Below are 14,596 nucleotides of genomic sequence, written 5' to 3' on the forward strand. Positions count from 1 at the left end.
AAAATCATTTTCGTGCAAGTGGGACAAGTGCAGTTTAAAGATTCGATCAGCTATTTGGCCATGCCTTTGAGTCGAATGCCTAAAACGTTTGGAATGACAGAAATGGCTAAAGGGTACTTTCCACACTTTTTCAATACGGAAGCCAATCAACACGCCGTTCTACCCCATTTGCCTGAGGCTCACTATTACGACCCCGACAACATGCGTACCGAACAACGAGAAGCTTTCTACGCTTGGTACCAGACTCACGCCTCCGACCCTTTCGACTTTCAGGAAGAAATGCTAAAGTATTGTCGTTCTGACGTGGACATTTTACGGCGTTGCTGTGGAAAATTTCGAGAACTGTTCATGGAACACGGAGGGGTCGATCCTTTGAAAGAAGCTTGCACCATTGCCAAAGCGTGTTCCTTAGTGTATCGACAACGATTCATGCCTGAAAACACCGTGGATGTCATCAGTCCTCAAACGACCCACTATGTCAAACGTCAATACTCGGTCAAAGCCCTACGTTGGTTACATTACTTGTGCGACAAGGAAGACAAATGGATTCAGCATGCCCGCAACGGAGGAGGCGAAAAGACCATCGGAACGTATTCGGTCGATGGCTGGGACTTAGAAAACCCCAAGATCGTGTACGAGTTTAACGGTTGCTTATTTCACGGATGTCCCGTCTGTTACCCTGATCGTAGCACTAAAAATCAGTTTTTACAACGAACCATGGAAGACTTGTACCAGGACACTTGTCAGCGACACCTAAAGTTAGAACAGCAAGGATACCAAGTGGTGGAAATGTGGGAACACGAGTACGATCACCGTATGAAAACCGATCCCGAGTTTAAACGTGCCGTGGAAAGTTACAAGCTGATGGACCCCCTAAACCCGAGGGATAGTTTGTACGGAGGAAGGACCAATGCCACCTGTTTGCTGTACCAAGCCGACGAAGAGAAAGGAGAAGAAATCAAATACTTGGACGTGTGTTCGCTGTATCCCTACGTGTGCAAATATTGTCCCTTTCCTGCAGGGCACCCACAATTGTTCACGGAACACATCGACCTGAAAAACATTCCACAATACGAAGGCTTGATCAAGTGTAAAGTTTTGCCTCCCACGAACCTATACCATCCCGTCTTACCTCACCATTGTCAAGGCAAACTGATGTTTCCATTGTGCCGTACTTGTACCGAAACGTGCAACCAAGACCAACCTTGTCAGCACACCCAGGAAGAACGGGCCTTGACGGGAACCTGGGTCAGCGTAGAATTGTTCAAAGCTCTGGACATTGGATACCAACTGTTAGAAGTGTACGAAATTTGCCACTTTCCCAAGACACAACAATACCACAAGGGTGACCCCAGTCAGAAAGGCATTTTCGCCGACTACGTGGATGCTTTTTTGAAACTAAAGCAAGAAGCCAGCGGCTATCCTTCCTGGTGTCACACTTCCGAAGATGAAAAGACATTCAAAGACAAATACTATGAACAAGAAGGCATCTCTTTAGACCACATCGAGAAAAACGAAGGCAGGCGGTCATTTGCCAAAGTGATGTTAAATTGCTTGTGGGGTAAAATGGCACAACGACCGTGTTTACCCAAGACGAAATATTTGACAGAACCTTCCCGCTACTTCCAGATGATTCACGACAAAACCAAATACATGAAACACGTGGACGTGGTTCGTGAGGATTTGATCTTAGTCAATTACGAAGAAGATCTGGACTTTGTAGAAGCCGACGAATTTGGAAATGTCATCATTGCGGCTTACGTGACAGCTCATGCTCGCTTAAAATTGTACAAAGCTTTAGAACTGTTAGGGGAACGCGTCCTGTACTTTGACACGGACAGGTGCATTTACATCGATCACCCGAGTCAACAGCACCCTGACATCGAAGGAGACCGTTTATGAGATAGACAGACGAGCACCCCGACGAGAAAATTTTAAGTTTCGCAAGTGGCGGTCCTAAAAAGTACGGCTACGAATACCGGGACAAACAAGGAGAAGTGTACTTTGACACGGACAGTTGCATTTACATCCATCACCCGAGTCAACAGCACCCTGACATCGAAGGAGACCGTTTAGGAGCCTGGACAGACGAACATCCCGACGACAAGATTCTATGTTTCGTCAGTGCTGGTCCCAAAAATTACGGCTACGAATACTTTCAGAGAAACACAAAACAAGTTTAGAAAGGCACAATTCAAGTGTGGGGCTTCTGAAGTGGAATGCGATTGTGAGCCTTGCGACTTTTCAACCTGTGTTAGTGACGGTGCCAGAAGAACCCGTCACCCAGGACGGGACTGTCGTGGACAGGCCTGAAAGACTCTTTCGGGAGGACACTTGTGTGATCTTACCCCCTACTATAGAACTGGTTAGAACATTACCCAAAACATGTTGTACAGACACTTGTGTTTATTCCACGTTAATGGTTATCATGTGCCTTTTATCCTTATACTTAAGCCTTTGGCTTTTATGTATTTTTGTCTTTCGTATTCATGTTTGAAACATTTAATAAACGTGTCCTGAAAAAAAGTATAAAAACTCTTGTCTTGTTTGTTTTCGTGTCACAAATGACATTTCTCACACTATGGCTACCTCTGCTGTCTCTGCTCCCTCTTCCTCTACTGTCAAAGTCATCGACGAACACTTAGATCGTGCCAGTTGGGAGGCTTTGTATCTTCGCCATCCCTTTAACATGCTCATTGCTGGACCTAGCGGTTCAGGCAAAACCGAATTCGTCAAACGTTTGATCGAACATAAACATCATTTGATCGATCGGCCACCTCAACGGATCGTGTGGTGTTACAAAGAGTGGCAATCGGCGTACAGCCTCTTGCGAGAAAGTCAAGGCGATTCCATCGTGTTTGTGGAAGGCATTCCTAAAGAAGACGACGGCATCGTTTCTGACTCCCGTATAACCCATTTGGTCATTTTTGACGACATGTTAGGAGAAGACGAGAAAGAAATTAAACTGTGGTTCACGCGCAAAGGGCATCACCGTAATGCCAGTGTCGTTTACATCACCCAAAATTTGTTTCAACAAAGTAAAGCCCATCGCACCATCAGTCTCAATGCGCATTACGTGGTCTTGTTTAAAAGCCCTCGAGATAAATCGCAAGTGCAAGTCTTAGCCAAACAGTTAGGAACGCCTTGGCTGACTCAGGCGTGCGACGATGCCACTCAAACTCCACACGCCTATTTACTCGTCGATTTGAAACCTACGACCCCCGAGGATTTGCGATTTCGTACCCACTTGTTTCACCACTGGTGCCAAGACGGAGGGCCTGTCCTGTACACGTCTCCGTCCTCGACTTAATTTCACTCCACAAAAAAATCTATAAAAACCTCAGACCCTTTTCGTCTGTCTCACACAACGTCAATATGACGTCCCTTCAGTCGCATCTTCCCGTCAAATTGATTCGTGCCTTGTATGGCATCAGTCGAGAAAAAAATCCACAAATACGAGCTCGTGTCTTAGAAGCTAGTCTCAAAGAAGTCTTACGATGGTTCACGGTGACGGCACGTCAATTACTACAAGGAATCATTCAGATTCCTCATCAAACCAAACGCTTTTTCGATCGAACTAAGTCGCTTTGGTCCAACTGGCCGATCCCCGCATCGACACTCAAACCAAAAAACAAATCATTTTGAAACCTGGAGGGAGCGGTACTCTAGGAGGAGTCATCATTCGCTCTCTCTTAAGATGGGATCCTAATGCCCCTAAACTTCTCCCCAAGAAAAAAATCCAACGAAGCCCCAAGAAGAAGAAAAAGACCACGTCCCCAAGAAGAAATTCTCCAGTGGCGGGACCCTCCTCTTACCAGACACCACCCCAGAAAAAGAAAAGAAACCCCCAGAAAAAGAAACAGAGAAAAAGTCCCCAGAAAAAGAAAAGTCCACAGAAGAAAACTAGTCGCAAGAGAGGCACTTCGGCCAGGACGCAACTTTACACTCGCAAACCACGACCTGCCACGGCGGTGACCGCATCTCCGGCAGCCTCACGTTCATCCACTTCTCCGTTGATGACACCAAGAACTGAAGAGTACTTGGAGACGTTGATCACACCAAGAACTTCTCCGTTGATGACCCCAAAAATTACTTCCCCAGTGGCAGGACCCTCCAATTTAGTGGCAGTGGCTGCTGCTCACAAAGTACCTTCTCCCAAAATCAAAGTTCAAGAAAGATCGGGCATGTTACAAAGTTTACTGGATATGTCCAAGCAAGAACTGGCTCGATTTAGTCCGTTACGTACCCGTGCACGACGTGTCATGCCTGTCCTCAAATTGATACGACGTAAAGACAATCAGTGGCGACGCGTTCCAGTATAAAAAAGGTGTGTGACCAAGTAGGGTATCAGTGTTTTTTTGGTGCTCCTGAAGACTAAAAGATGTCACCCTCCAGAAAACCCCAAGGAAAAAAAAGGAAAGGACTACCACCACGTTTAGTCAAACATGGGGACATGTTATCTGTCCTGTCCAAAGCTTCTCCACCTCTACGAAAAAAACTCATTCAATCGGCCTCCAAAGAGGTCATCGATACCGTGTGCGAATGTTGTTTGAACGTCTTGAAAGGCACGATCCCTTTGTCCAAACACCAGAAACAATGCTTAAGCAAACATCGTCACGTTCTTCGCCAAATGGTTCAAAAGAAAATTCCGATTCGTCAAAAAAAGAAGATGTTGGTCCAACGTGGAGGCATTTTACCTCTCTTGTTAGGCCCCTTACTGAAAGGAGTCTTGGGAACCATGTTGGGAGGACTGGTGGGAGCAAGATAAAAAGGCTCTCGGAAGTCCCAAGATTTCAGAATCGACCCCTGACAACCCCATGGAAGGACGAAAACTAGCTTTAGTGCCTTACAAACGATGGATGGAATACCATCGGTGGCAAGAACAACGCACCCCGCATTTACCTCCCAATCCCCATTTGAGCGAGATGTCCCAGTTGCAACACGAATTGCAGTCCTTGATGGATCGCCAAGATTTGTCCGAAACAGAAAAATCGCAAAAGTACGGTCAACTCTTGCAACGACTGCAACTCTTTCACCAGAAAGCTTTAGACGAAACAGCTCTACCCACTCTGAAAGATTTTAAGACCTTGATGAAAAGTCCAGCACCATCACCAGTACCAGTACCAGTACTACCACTACCAGTGACCAAGACAGAAAAAGGAGAAGAAGAAGAAGAAGGGTTTCAAACTCCACCAGAAAAAGTACGCAAGTTAACAACACCACCTACCTCCAGAATTGGATGGGTTAAAAGGATGATGGCCACCCCTTCTTCATCACAAGAGAAAAAGAAAGTGAAGACAGAAGTGAAGACAGAAGTGAAACAAGAACCGATATCCCCCGCTCAGACATCCTCCTCTTCAACACCTATTGCCGGTCGCGCACGCAAAGCATTGCAATCCAAGAAAATACCCCAAGAGAAAAAGAGTAGCATCCTCCAAGAGTGGGTGTCTTATTAACACACCAACCAACACAAAAAATGGAAAAAGTCTTAGCCAGCATTTACTACGATCCCTCCCATCCTGCAGGTTACGCAGGAGTTCAAAAATTGTATCGTGCTGCCAAAACGCGACTGAAAAGTCTCCGTTTACCTCAAGTGCAACGATGGTTACAAGAACAAGTTAACTACACTTTACACAAACCCATTCGACGCAAGTTTGCCAGAAGTCGCACCCGAGTGGAAGGCATCGATCATCAATGGCAAGCCGATTTAGCCGATGTCTCTCATTTGGCCAGCTACAATCGTGGCTACAAATATTTGTTTTGTGTCATCGACGTCTTTTCCAAATTTGCCTGGGTCGTGCCCTTGACTTCCAAATCGAGCAGCGAGTTAGTGCGAGCCCTGCAACGAGTGTTGAAACAAAGTGGCCGTCACCCTCTTCGATGGCAAACGGACAAAGGTACCGAATTTCTGAACCAAGCTTTCCAAAAAGAATTAAAGAAACGTGACATTCATTTTTTTACCACCGAGAATCCCGAAACCAAAGCCAGCATCGTGGAACGTTTTCAACGCACTTTGAAAGAACGCATGTGGAAATATTTTACGCATCACCACACTCTGAAGTACATGGACATCTTACCGCACCTGGTGCAAGCGTACAACCAATCTTACCATCGAAGCATCGGACGTGCCCCGCAAGAAGTGACTCCCGACAACGAAGTGTTGCTGTTTGAGCGCCTGTTTGGTACGTCCCCGACGAGGGCTGTCCCCAAGAAAAGTGCAGAGTTGGCCGTAGGAGATTGGGTGCGCATTGGCAAAACCAAACGCACTTTCGACAAAGGTTACTTACCTAACTGGACGACCGAATTGTTTCGTGTCACTGGACGAGTGCATGGCCGTCATCCTGCCGTCTATAAATTGGAAGACATGAACGGAGAAGTGCTCAAAGGAACGTTTTATTTGCCCGAGTTACAACGTGTCACCAAAAAAGAAGACGACGTGTACGACATCGAAAGCATTCTCGAACGCAGAACCCGTAAAGTGGGCAAACGACGTGTCAAAGAAGTCAAAGTACGTTGGAAAGGATATCCACCCAGTTTTGATTCTTGGATCGACGCTTCGCAAGTCATCGACTATAAAAAGAAGTGACCATCATGCCCTTTCACACAGACGCAGCTACGTCGACCACTCCTTCACCTAGTTCTTCTGTGCAAGATTTATAAAAACAACCCTTGTGGGTGTGGTGCGAAGAACGTGTGCCTAAAACGCATATCGTCTTTTTCTGCCAAATCTTCGTGGTGTATTGTGTCATCGGGGCAGCCATTGCCAATTTGAGTTTGCAACAAGGAGACAAACAATTGTGGACCATTTTATTGAGCAGTTGCATCGGTTACCTGCTTCCCAATCCCTCCCTGAAATTCTCTTCCAACGGGAACCACGGGAACCTTGTGTCCAGTACCAGTGCCAGTCACCACTCCAACAACAACCAGAACCCCATTTTGAGCGGAGACACGCCTCTGACGTCCAGTAACCCCTTGGACAGCCACAGAACTCTGGAATTATGAGTCACCAAAACCAATGTTACTTATCCTTACCCAGTGACAGTTCCATGGAGGTGTTTCCCCACAACACGTTGTGCTGTTACACGGCCAAATTACCTCAGGCCATCCCCTTAGATCACGAAGCCCATTGGGAAGTGGCTTTGGTAGAAATGATTCACCCAACACAAATCAAAAACATCACTGAAACTCAAAACACTTTTGACGTCGAAATTCTGGACCCAACTGTGCAGCAAACCACTTCTCAACATATATCACTTCCCAAGACCCCAATACTCAACAGTGACACTTCTCCTCCTTTTTAAGTTTATCACTTTAAAATTAACTCAGGCCATTATTTTAGTGGTCAACATCTGGTGGAGGCCATCGCTGACAAATTCTATGCAGCATTTGACAAAGTTCTGACCAAACTAAATAAACGTATCATTATGGAGTACCACAAACTGTCTCACCGTCTACTCATCAGATTTGAAAGTGAGGAAAAAAGTATACGTATTAAATTTTGCCCTGAATTGTATGACATTTTGGGTGGAGACCTCAATATGGTCATGGATAAGCAGACCAAAAAGATTCACATAGCAGACATTGACAACAACTGGCATTTTGCGAGGTACTTTCGTTTCCCGGTAGAACTGAACCAGGGACTGAATTTGATCTTTGTGTACTCCGATGTGGTGGAGTATAACGTGGTGGGACACACCTCTGTGCCGTTACTGCGTGTCATTCCTTTCAAAGTGAATTCTGTCACTGACGAGGAAGGTGGAAACACTTATCACGTCCACCGCGAATTTGTCCATCCTCACTATTTGCCTGTCAGCAAGTCGTATTTGGACACGGTCAACATTGCTATAAAAGGAGATTTGGGACAAAATATTCCATTCACCAAAGGGAAAGTCACGGTGAAACTCCATTTTCGAAAACGGTTCTCTCACGACTCGTAAGTCATGTATCCAGTGTACCGAGGGGTTGCTCGACAGCGAGGACACGGTTTAGGAGATATGTTAAAATCGGCCTTTCGTTCGGTGGCTCCGGTGTTGAAACCGATGGTGACACGCGGATTGCACGCCTTGAAAGATGCAGCACTGACGCAAGGCAAAGAATTTCTCCAAAATGTCATCATCGACAAACAAAACCCTAAAGAAGCTTTCGTGAGGGCAGGCAAAAATGTCTTGCTGCAAACGGGTAAAGACCTTTTGGGCCAACGAGACACACCTATAAATGCCCTGCACACTACCGAGTCAGGCATTCAGCAAGGACAAGGCAGAAAGAGACGACGAAGAAAACACCCTTTCACCAGACTTCACACTTCTAAAACTAGAAAGGCCAAGAAAAGAAGAACCGTTCGAGACTTAGACGTTTTCGATTATTGAGACACAGCAACAAAAAAATGATGCACCCAGAGTCATGCGCCTGTTCCAAGTCGGAACTGGATCTATTTGCCATGCCGCCCACCATGATGACCATGCAAGAATCCCAATGGGTGGAATTTCATCCCGTCTCCTCACTGACCGATTCCGCGCCCATCGAGTTTGAAATCAAGGGACAGCCCGAAGATTACATCGATCTGAATAGCAGTTACTTGTACTTGAAAATCAAAGTTCTAGATAAGGATGATGGTGCAGTAGAAGACACTGAGAATATAGCTCCCGTCAACAATTTCATGCATTCCTTGTTCAGCTCAGTGGACTTGTACTTGAATAACAAACTGGTCAGCAGCAGCATGGATACTTACCCTTACCGTGCCTACCTGGAAAATCTCTTGACGTACGGAATAGATGCCAAGAATACTCATCTCAATGCTTGTGTTCTATGGGAACCTGACGAAGCGGGCAAGTTTGACGAAATAGATAAAGAATATGACGGCTTTGAGGAAAGACGAAGCAAAATCTTAAATAAGAAGAGTTTAGAACTGATGGATCGTTTGCATTTGGACATGTGGTTGCAAGAGAAATATTTGCTGAACGGGGTAAATGTTCGCTTGAGACTGAATCGCAGCAGTACCGCTTTCCATTTGTTGGCTGATACTGCTGCTGACAATCCTAAAAGCCAAATCGAGGACGTCAAACTCTACGTACGACGCGTGGAAGTGTTACCCAAAGTGGGAAATGACATCAGTCAAACGTTGAGCAGAACGACCGCCAAGTATCCCATACGACGCGTGGAAGTGAAAACGTTCACCATTCCCTCTAGCCATCATTCCATGATCGAAGATCATCTGTTTCAAGGACAGTTACCCAAGCGTTTAATCCTTAGTATGGTCCTGAATTCAGCCTTCAACGGAGCCTTCCATCAAAATCCTTTCAACTTTCAACACTTCAACGTGAAGAAAATCGAAGTCAGTCGCGATGGCAAGACCTTGTGTACCCGACCTTTCGAACCTAACTTTTCTCCCAATAAAATGAATTACTTGAGATCGTACTTGTCCTTGTACGAAGCCACCGGACAGTTAGGAACCAACACCAGTCACGGCATTACGTACGAAGATTACGCAGGAGGCTATGCTTTGTGGGCTTTCGATTTCACTCCAGATCAGGGCAGCGACGAGGGATATTTCCACCCTATAAAATCCGGCCAGATTCGTGTGGAACTTCAGTTTGCAGAACCACTGGACAAGACAGTGAACGTCATCCTGTATGCAGAATTCGATAATACGATAGAAATCAACAGTTTGAGAGAAGTCATTCTAGATTATTAGAAGCCATGGAAGACTGTTCTCCCTCTTTACCTAGTGGAGAAGCTTTGAAGATGGAATGTGAGGAGACCGTGGAAGGAGAATCCCAACACAAATACGAAAAGGACATCGTGATCAAGTCGAGATGTCCAGAACAAGAACAGCAATTGGTCTCCTACTGTGCTACATACCTGGCAGACACAATTACGATGTGGATGAAGCATGATTACTATGAATGTCAAAACATCAGTCAAGAAGAAAAATTCAACGAATATCTGGACGAAGCTTGGAGTCTGTTTAAAAAAGACGTGTTACGTTGGTGGTATAAAGACTTGCGTGAACATTTCTGTCCTCCATTAACGACTCGAGACATCCATTACATCAAAGCCCTCTTTGACAAATTCAAAGAGAAAGTCGAGATCGAAATTGATCACTTATTATCAGCAAAAGAACATTTAGTGACTTATTTTGATCGTGATTTTCTAGAAACGATGAGAAAGTAAATCGTTGATTTTGTGACTAGTATGCTTATTTTGTTGTCTTCAGCTAGGAAACGTAGTGTCCATCCATGACTCAATGACTTGCAACAGTGGAAATCACAATTTCATTCACAACTTTGCCAATCCTGTTTAAAGTAGAGTGTAAACTGAAAAAAATGTTTGTCATTTGAAAAAATGTTTGATGTTATATTGTTGGATTATTGTTAAAAATGTTAGAGTTGTTGGTTAATGTTAAGTGACTTTGAATAAAAAATGTTGTGTTTTGAAAAAAAATGCCTTTGTGGTTTGTATGGCTAAAAGAATGTTGATTTATGCTCTTTGACTTCTTACTATCCCTCTCATGACACTCATTGAACGTTGCGGCTCGAAAACCGTAGAGGGATGTTTTCCTTCACGTCCGCGCTTTGACTTTAAGAACTGGGCTGTTTCCAGTCTAACCATCCATTGTCGACTCATCCTCCTACGAAGATGTGCTCCAAACTAGCTAAGCTAAACGAAGCCTACGTGAATTTGCATAGGGTCAGACACAGTCTGATACCGAAGCCAGAAGAGATAGAGAATGTGAGAATGTTAAAAGTTACTGAAGACCTGATAGAAGAGCTCTTCAGAGAAGAAGTGAACAGGGAGAAAGAAGAATGGACAGAGAAGTACAGACTTCAGAGACAGCAGCAGCAACAGCAACAACAACAGCAACAGCAGCAGCAGCAGCAGCAGCAACCGGAACCTGACAGAGGCTTTGTCGATTGTCGTATCGACACCAAAGAGTTCTTCTTCTCTTTCCGAAGAAGCAGACCTATCGCCAGAAAGTCTATCCTCAGAGGACATCGCCTTCTTAGAAACTAAAAGATTGCCATAGCAAACAAAAAAACCCCCAAAAAAACAGCCCTTTTCAGGGCTACCCAATACTCTAGAAAAGAAATAACCATCAATTTGCCAATGTGTGTAGGTAGAGTAGTGTGAATATAAACACTAACTCTTTTTTTAATAGTGCGAGTGTATGTGTTTGTGTGTTTGTGTTTGTAACATCTCACGTACGTTGGTGTGGATAGTAGATTAAGATCATGTTTTGTTTTTGGCTGTTTGAGGTGTGGGGAGAGTAGATTGGGGGGGGGGTGATTGGATTGCTTTGCGTATGTGAATAGTATATTGAAGTGATTAGTGAAAAAAAATTTTAGAATAGGAATGGGTAGTATAAAAAAGTGAGTGAGTGTTTCTTTTAGGTCCGCTCCTTGTTTGGTCATGAGCTAGGTAAGATCAATTTTATGTTTTTAGGGGGATGTTTTCCTTCACGTCCGCACTTTTAGTATAAATTGAAACTCGTTCGGCAGTCCAGCTACCCTTGTTGATTGATCAACACCAGAATGAACACCAGACTAGCGAAACTGTTGGAACTTCATGTGCATCTGGATTATGCCAGGCGCCTGTTGAACGAACTGGCCGCGGAAGCCATTGTGGAAGAGGGAAGGATGAGAGAGGAGGAGAGAAGAAACAAAGAAGAGGAGGAGAGAAGATACAAAGAAGAGGCGGAGAGAAGATACAAAGAAGAGGAGGAGAAGAGAAGAAACAAAGAAGAGGAGGAAAAGGAGAGAAGAAATTTCAGAATCCCAGAGACAGAAAATTGGGATTCTGAAGCTATTTATCCTCCCTCTGCTCTCTCCCCAAAAAAAGTAAAAAGCAACTGGAGAACAAGATGTGTATGTGGCGCCAGGCCTGGAAGGTGCCATCATTAACCAGGTGTCCATGAAGTTAAAAAAAAAACAGCCCTTTTCAGGGCTACCCAATACTCTAGAAAAGAAATAACCATCAATTTGCCAATGTGTGTAGGTAGAGTAGTGTGAATATAAACACTGACTCTTTTTTCATAGTGCGAGTGTATGTGTTTGTGTGTTTGTGTTTGTAACCGCTCACGTAAGTTTGTGTGAATAGTAGATTATGGGTTTGTTTATTGTTTCTTAGCGTATGTGGAGAGCAAAGTTTGGGTTTTGTAACCGCTCACGTACGATTGTGTGGATAGTAGATTAGGGATTTTGTTTATTGTTTCTTAGCGTATGTGGAGAGTATAGTTTGGGTTTTGTAACCGCTCACGTACGATTGTGTGGATAGTAGATTATGGATTTTGTTTTAATGATTTGCGTGTGTAAATAGTAGATTTGGGGTTAGTTTATTGTTGCTTCACTTATGTGGATAGTATATTATATGAATTAAGAAAAGTAGGGGGATGTTTTCCTTCACGTCCGTGCGTTGTTTGGTCATGATCTAGGTTAGATCAATTTTATGTTTTTAGGGGATGTTTTCCTTCACGTCCGTACTTTAACTATAAGAACCCACAAGGTTTGATGTTCGAACCATTCTACGGAATAATAAAAACGAAGATGGTGGTTGCAAGTGAGTTGTTCAACAATTTGGTACATATATACAATTGGATAATGGATGGTATCTATGTAGTGGAGAGACTAGAAAAAGAATGGAAGATAGCAGAGTATCTGGACTACGCTAAATGCCTAAACGTAGCAAAAGAAGTGATAGCAGAAATGATAGAAGAGGAGGAAAAGAGATTGAGAGGTATTATAAATCCCACCTATGTCAGAGTGGGAAGCCTAAAGGAAGCACTTGACAATGCAAGCAAAGTCAGGTGCTTTCTTGAAAATATGTCACATGGGACAGAGTGCTCTTTTGTGGAGAGAGGTCAGGAAAGACTGAGGAAAGGAGAGGAGTTGATGAGAAAAGTGATGGAGGTAGAGGTAAAGAAGATTAAAGAGAGATGGAATAAAGAAAGAAAAGATCAGGAAAACAAAAAGAAACAGGCTGATTTTGAAAGGCTAAATCAGAATTGGATCAAAGTCCAGGAAAAGTTTAGAGCCTTGGGCCATCCAGACTGGATGCCAGAGGAGAAAAAGAAGAATAAAGGAATAATGGAAAAAGTGAGGACTTGGTGGAAGAAGTGGAGAAGTTAGAAGAAGAAGAAGAAACCCAAAGGCCCTTTTCAGGGCCACCCACATTTCTCGAAAAGAGATAGCCTTTCGATTGCCTACCCCTTTTTTTAATTTTTTTTTTAAAACAAAATGCCATGTTCAATTCCCCTTGTCCCTAAAGTAGTTTTTTTTTCTAACATGTTCAATTCCCCTTTGTCCCTAGACAAACCCAAACTCTATTCCCATGTTCAATTCCCCCTTGTCCCTAGACAGACCCAAACTCTATTCCCCATGTTCAATTGCCTTTGTCCCTAGAATCGATATTTTTTTTCCATTGTTCGAATGCCTTTGTCGCTAAAATGGATATTTCCTTTTTTTTTTCCTTTCTCCAATGTTAAATTCCATTGTCGCTAATCTTACCCAGGGTTTTTTGCCCATGTTAAATTTCCATTGTCGCTAATCTTACCCAGGGTGGTTAATGTTAAATTTCCATTGTCGCTAATCTTACCCAGGGGGTGTTTTTAATGCTAATTCCCATTGTCGCTAATCTCACCCCTTTCACTACTATTATACAAGCTATCTTTAAAACAATGCCACGTCCGTGTTCAGTATACAAGCTATCTTTAAAACAATGCCACATTCGTGTTCATTATACATGCTGTCTTTAAAACAATGCCACGTCCGTGTTCAGCATACAAGCTATCTTTAAAACAATGCCACATCCGTGTTCAGTACACAAGATATCTTTAAAACAACGCCACATCCGTGTTCAGTATACAAGATGTCTTTAAAACAATGCCATATTCGTGTTCAGTATACAAGCTATCTTGAACGTTGTGGATCTTGGCTATTTAGATTCGTACTTGCTGTAATTTCATTAGTGCGAAAAATGTGCTTTTTCATTTATAAATGTTGAATGATGGAGCAGTTGCACCACTAGTGTTGGTGTCACACAGTGCGGTAACTCATGTTCTCACCTCCATGGACCTCCTTCTGTAACAAACCATACAGAATCCTTAGTACATTTTATAGACAGGCATTTTGGTGTCACCTCTCTGACGATATTACTCGGTACCACCCCCCACCCCCACCCCCCTACGCCACTGTGATGGAGTAGAAATAGAAGTTTAGTGGTGCAATTTAGAGACAATCCCCACATTGTTTACTAGACTCAATGCAGTGTAATTACCCGTTTCTATCAATGTTCCTCATTTATCTGTATTAGTAATGTTCACCTGGTACTTTCATTAATGCGAATTGTTTGGACATTGTGCGTAATAACTATAATAGTGAATACTAGTGAGTAATAACCGTAAGTGTCACAAGTGATTAGTGAAAAGAAATATTCCAAAAAATTACCTACAGGCAAGCAAGCAAGCGTGTTTGTGTGATTTGGAACTTTAAAATAGCTTTAACAATTGTTCAGCCATATCGCTACGATGTCTGCAGTGTGGCAGCTAATAGTGATGGCTAGCAGTTCTTCCAAAGTGTATAATTAACATAATCAGTGGCACTAC

General features: G+C 43.6%; 1 protein-coding gene across 1 annotated transcript in view; it reads right to left on the reverse strand.

Annotated features, from left to right (window-relative positions):
• LOC149793997 (dynein light chain Tctex-type 5-like) overlaps positions 1-14,596 on the reverse strand; it is a 101,166-nt gene that overhangs the window by 48,336 nt on the left and 38,234 nt on the right. The window lies entirely within an intron of this gene.

Source organism: Sinohyriopsis cumingii, chromosome 8, assembly GCF_028554795.1.
Source record: "Sinohyriopsis cumingii isolate HCF-2022 chromosome 8, ASM2855479v2, whole genome shotgun sequence".
NCBI lineage: Eukaryota > Metazoa > Mollusca > Bivalvia > Unionida > Unionidae > Sinohyriopsis > Sinohyriopsis cumingii.